Genomic DNA, 6728 nt, shown 5'->3' with positions numbered 1-6728 from the left:
CTTCTTTATTTTCCAGTGTTTTTTTTTAAATTATCTAAAATTTTGAAAAGGCTTTAAAAACCGAAAGCCAATATTTGCATAAATAAATGTCACCTATAATGCTTTAAAATACTATTCACCTCTGCATTGCCTTAAAGAAAAATTATAATTTTCTGTAAACTTAAAAATTGTGATATTAAAAATCTTTATTAAATCTCGTATAAAAGAGCAATGTCTACTATTGCTTGATTGTATCATCGATCAGACACGAATATTATGAAACTATTTACGATTCCAATCGGAAGCGCGAGTCTCGTTAAATAATTTCATAATAAGCACAATGCGCGTTTTGCACACACTGAGGACATCTCGCGAGGGAATTACGATTGGCTCGTGGAACTCTTAATCTCTCCGCGACGCGACGTACACGCGAAGCTGTAAATAATGCCCCGTTATAAATGGAAGAATGACCCACAGGGCAACTCATTTGCTCACGGACTTTGACAACTCGGGGTCGCCGATTTGTGGAACGAGAGAGAAGGAGAGGCATCAGCTCGCCGGTATTATCTGCCTCTCTTCTCCTTTTTTTCATCTCTCCTTCCCTTCCTTCTACTAGACACTCATTGCACTCAAATGCTTCTCGTCTCGAGGAGATAAATATCCGCGTCAACGCCATCGAATAATCAACTTAGCCGTTAAATTTAGTTAGTCGACATTGATTCGACTAGTATAATTGATCTCGAATTTTTATTATATATATCATGATCCCGTCGCATTTTTTTTAACAGCTAAATTAGAGATTAATAATCTTATTTAATGCCTAGCTTTTTATTTCAAATAATAAACAAATAATTTTACTTTACCCGATCTATGACTGAAAGAAGCAACATTGCACATTTGCAATTTTACTTCGCTCAACACATTCTGCACTTGATATAATTGAAATTATTGTGAGCGCACAACTGCTTAAAAAAACTAACATTTAATTTCAATAATTATTTAGAGGCCGATTGTCCAGCATAGGAAATAGAAACGTTCACAAGTTAATGGAAAAGTTTGAACTGATAAGACGCAATATGTGCAAAAACTGTCCGGTGATAATTTTATCGCCAATGATTTCGTCACGTGTCTTGACATCAAAAATCATGCTAGTTAGAGATGAAACCGCGTCAAGAGCGGCTCAGATACAAAGACAATATTTAAATCGGCGATAAATATTTTACAAGAAACATGAACAATGTAAAATAAAATTATTTTTAAAAGTACAAAGTATTGGTAAGAAACAGTTTTCTCTATCTAATGTGCGCCATTTACTTTCAAAGTGCTGTAAATCTTGACTTATCATCTTATCTAGGCAACATATTTGTGCAATGCAGACAGACTTATCGCATCTCGCAATTACTCCAATCTTACTCCTGTGTAAGTATAACGTTTAAATTAAGGAGAAATCATCGGAAAGTAAAAGCTTGACTAGATATTTCATATTTTACGCTGACATTTTCTAACATAACGAAGATATTTCGTCAAGTATTAACCTCCTGATAAGTTATTGACATTAATTTTAAAACAGTGAGAAGAAATGACAAGTTTTAATTGACTATTTTCATTAACTCCTTCAATACTTTGTCGCGTTTATATATGAGTTTTTTGAATTTAATACTCCTATAGTTTTTCAAACAGAAGACCGATTATAGTGGAATTATTCGATATATTTTACCGACAGTTTTTAATAAACGCGTGCAATATCGATAAGACAAAAATACAAGTGATAGTCATGACAGGTCTTTTTTTTCCTTTACTAAGATAGGGGCAAAAGTCAAAAATTCGGAAAATAAATATGTAACGCAACCTTATCATGCGATAATATTGAAATGCAGTTCCTTGACGACGGCTAGTAAAATAAATCGATACGCCGGTTCCTTTCCCTCATTTTTTACTCTCCCGCAGGAGAAACACGCGATAAAGACGTCTGTCTTTTTAGACTTACGCGAGCTTTCATTCACGCAGTTCACATAAGTTATGCTTCTGTTTGTTTCTACTTAAGATATATTCGCGGATGCTTGATTTAGATATATAAACAGAATTTATTCATAACTTTAACACATTTAATTGTTGTTTCTTAAAGGAAATTAGCAACATAAATTAACTTGTTATATTACGTAAATGTAAATTGTAAATCACTGTACATTTTTGTATTGTAAAGTCGGAAAGATTCGAAATCAAGTCTAAATCTCGACTACTAACGTTTCGATATAATAAGGATAGTTTTGATTAGTTCGCTGTAATGAAGCCCTAAGTAAAGTAAAGTAACCCTTAAAAACCGCTAATTTAGTTTAACGGCGTGAAACAAGAAGTAAAGCTATTTCTTTAGACACAAAACGTGCGCCGTATGGTTCCAGGCACGGTATTGTGAGAACCAATTCACCTGGCTGACATAGCGATGGCCTGCTTACTGCCAGCTTTACCGCTATTTGCCGGTGACGATATTTTATAATGCAATAAGCTTCTTTTTCCGTTCCCTTCTGGAGAGCTTTGTTTTTCGCACCGAATGAGACACTTGTTACTTCAGAGATACATTCTCTATCAGGATACAGACATCGGTATCACTTTTATGAGTAGTGCTCTGCACCAAAAAAATTTGGTAACTTTACAAATAAGATGTAAAAATAACATGATAAATCATGAAAATATAATAAATATAGTGCAAAATTTATTATATTATGTAAATTTGCAATATTTATTTAGCTCTTTCTATACTTTCGTTATTTATCATATAATTATTACATCTTATTTATGTAAATTTACCGAATTTTTTTGTAGTGTATCTTTGTTATATTTTGTGTAATTCTATGTAATAGAATTTATATAATATATAGAATTGTATTATTTAGAACACATAAACCAAAATCTTGTTCTGGCAAGTTTTTCTTATTTCCTAAAGATTACAGAGATTGCTAAATTATCGACGATAAGCAATTTGCGTTTAAAACCCTTTTCTTTTTTGCTTCTCATAAATTTCTTTCCTACACTAGGTTCTCATTTCCGACAGTAGACACCCTGAATTATTCCTACATATAAACTAATTGATGATCATCGTGGAACAAACAATTATATATTTTTAAGTATGATGTTTATACAATAAGATTAGTTTCATAATTAATCGCATTATTTATGTCGCGTTAAAATCTAAATAATAATTCAATAATTATTAGTTATAAGTTAATTATAAGTTCTTAATATTAGCGAAACAGCAGTGAATTGCATAGTCGCAGATCTATAATAGCTGAAGCTAATATTCTGCACAGTTTTACGAATTTATCGAGTAGATAAAGTTGCTTTTTATATAAACAGAAAAATATGTAAGGAGGTGCGATATATGCGTTGCAGAAATGACACTACCAGCGCGGGGTCAGGGTTGATTTTGTATGAGTCGGTTAATGATTATTTCGATCGCAGTATCGTCCTCAGTCGCATTCTTTAAAATTCAGTCAAAAATACTTCATACTGATAACAACAAATATTGCGAAACGTTACGTCCTTTGTTAGTCAATGATTTTCTTTTTTAGGTACCTATTTACGTGTTTGTGGGAAAACATTGTAACGCAATTTTCTCTACGATATATAAAGGTAATATCTCTCGTACAATGTTTCATAATTTTTTACAGATATACTGCATTTAAATTAAATATGGACGACAATTTGATAATTTATTTTAAAATTCTAAAAAAGTAATAAAAGATATTTCCGTAGAATACCCGCAGTACGCATCGAAAGTATCCAACTTTGTAATTGCAGTGCATTTGCGTGCTTACAATACTCGAACTTAATCATTTCGAAAGCACTTGTCACGGAAACCTCGATGCGCACACGTTCGATTTGGACGAGTATTGCGTAACAGAGAGAAGGCCCTCCCTGTCGATATTCGCTCTCTTTCGTCGAAACAACGCGGCCGTAGCAGGCGGTTGCGATGCCCGATACCACGGTTGTATCTAATCTCCCCAGAGGAACGCACATGCAACGCAACCGAGTAAATATTGTACCAGAAGGGGGTACTTTCGGTGTATCTTCGATGCACCAGCTATTAATACTGTTTGCCGGTTAGTGCTATCCGGAGCCCTCGGTCGCTCAACAATAAACGCCTTTCTCCGAAAGATCCGAGAAGATCACGCAGTGAAGAGAATATTCCTTTTATCTATTGATAACGAAAATAGCCACCCACTAATGATCCGTTTCTTGTGGCGCATCTCTGTCAGAGGAAATCGAAAACCGAGTGAAAGCATGCGATTTCGATCGCCGATGTTGCTGCTGCTTCTCTGCGCCGTTCCGCTCGCGATGACGCAGAGGATCGAGGAGTGTCAACAGAGTGCCAACGACGAATTGATCTGGGAGTATGACGTCAGGAGACCGCACCGAATCGGTGGTTATCAAGTGCGTTTGTTGGTCTTTGTTAATCTGAATTTTTTCGACGACGTCGAATTTTCACTTTCTATTATTATCTGTTGTTTCGACAACTGTGTGTCACGCACATATTCATGAATTCGTTTCTCGATTGTAACTAGGAAGTAGAAGCGGATTATGGTCCGACGAATGCGAGGATCACATGCATACGGTTCAACTCATTGTCCGACGAGGATAACGACGCGGTGTCGATCACTTCCGGCGGAATTGGATACAACTTCGTCAAACTGAAGTTCAAATCGAAATATTCGCGAGGTCTCCGCTATAGAGTCTTTGTTTATGGACAGCCCACCTTGAGAAGAAGTTCACTGCGACTACCTCGATGATTTTATCCATAAACCTTCCCATAACATTTCCACAAAATGTCTTCGTGCATCTCCGTATTTAATTCATTTTTAGATAGTTAATCTTTTTTTTATAGAATTTTAAAATATTTTCAGCAGTGAGAATATTTATTATTTTATTTAATTCAGCATGTTTCTATTCTACCTTATAAATTTTTTGTTTTACAGTGAGAAATGCAAACAAATTAAGTGAAAAGATGAAATGGTACACGCTTCTGCGTCGATATACACATATCGCTGTAGATACTTCTTGTTTTAAATCTCTGTTTTAAATCACTTAAATACATTCATAATTTACGTTGTCTCATTATACTTTGTGCGAGACAGCGTGTTGCACGAAATTTCGATTGACGTTGTCGTCCGCGCAATAAATTCGCGAATTTATCGCTGTTGTAATTTAGAACGTTCACCCTTCGCGTGTCCTGATAATATGGACAGAGAAATGGGAAGACTACGTGATGGAAAATAGAGAATTCTTTGGTAGCAAATTTGTCTTCTTCAATGTTATTCTTTAATGAAAGTGATAAAATATAAAAGTATCAATAATATAGTCCTAATTTGCTAGAATAAAATAATTATGCTTTCTTCACTTCACTTCAGTAATTAAGCAAATAAGGATTACATCTCACGCATGATAACGTAATAAATCTTTCTACATACGAAATTTCCATAGAAACTCCTGCTGATAATACAAACAAAAGGATAATAATTTCATTAATTAATTATTATTATTATATAGATAATAATTTTTTATATAAAAGAAACAAGTAAAAAATGCAAATTAACTTTTTCCGTAATTTTGCTCTTGAGAAAGTCAGTTTTAAAAATTAAAGAATTAACAATTCGTAATCGCGGTAACGACGAAATTAGTACGATTTGATGATCTGAACTCGAAGATTGAAGGAGTTTATCGTTACCGAATGTGGGCCAAATTCCGAAACCAGACTAACGTGACCGCAGCGATAAGCCTGCGTGTCAGATTCCACGTGGAAAGGCACGGGGGACCGTCGAATTGGAAAAGCATAATACGGGCGATCAAGGGGTACCATTCGCGGATTGCCTCCATCGATGAGTACGAAAGAAATATATTTTCCCTGCGTGCAGGAAATAATTACGCGGTCGAACATGCGAAACGATATCCGCCGTTCCTTCAGGCAATTACACGAAAAGAAAGTTTTTGATCGGCTAGCGAGCGAGCATGTCGAGCGGAATTCGAAAGGCGGCAGGATTTTTTGTTCATTATTTGCCGGGATACGCGAAGATAGTTTCGATATCTATTCCGTAAGCCTCGGGGAAATTGAATTCACTCTTGAGTAATATAAGTTTTATGAGTAGCATGCGATTAAATATTTAAATCTATTTTTTATTATGTCGATAATATGTAAATATACAATTCTATTATATAAATCAAACATAATATTTTTCGTAAGTTATATAAATTATTATTATATCAGTTAGTGTTAATTATGTGTACATTTTAGATTATAGATGTATTTTAGGTTATATAAATGCAAAAAATGACATATTTTCATAAAAGTGTATATTATAATTAAATATTATTAACACTTGAATCAAAGTTGTTGCAGTTTATGTATTCACCTAAAATTATTATCGTGTGTTTTGCTTACATTTTTAACAATTAAAAAATTTTTATAAGATATTTCAATGTCAAATGTTATACAAAAAATTATTGTTTAAATTTCAAAATTTTCTCAAGTTTCTTTACATGCGTATAATACGTTATACATAGTGTACTTATTTAAAAAACATTCAGATTATTACTTTTTACCATTCATTACCAGTCATTATACACAATGCCCGATATATACGAAATCTCAAACTTGTTTGAAATGTTCAAACATCCAATTAAAGTGCATGAAATGATATAACAGTTACATAATAATCGTGAAGTTAATACACAACCCAAATTAAACAAATTGATCCTAG

The sequence above is a fragment of the Linepithema humile genome, chromosome 2 (assembly GCF_040581485.1).
Source record: "Linepithema humile isolate Giens D197 chromosome 2, Lhum_UNIL_v1.0, whole genome shotgun sequence".
Classification (NCBI taxonomy): domain Eukaryota; kingdom Metazoa; phylum Arthropoda; class Insecta; order Hymenoptera; family Formicidae; genus Linepithema; species Linepithema humile.
The sequence above is the reverse complement of the archived record's forward strand: the minus strand, read 5'-3'. Positions refer to the sequence as shown.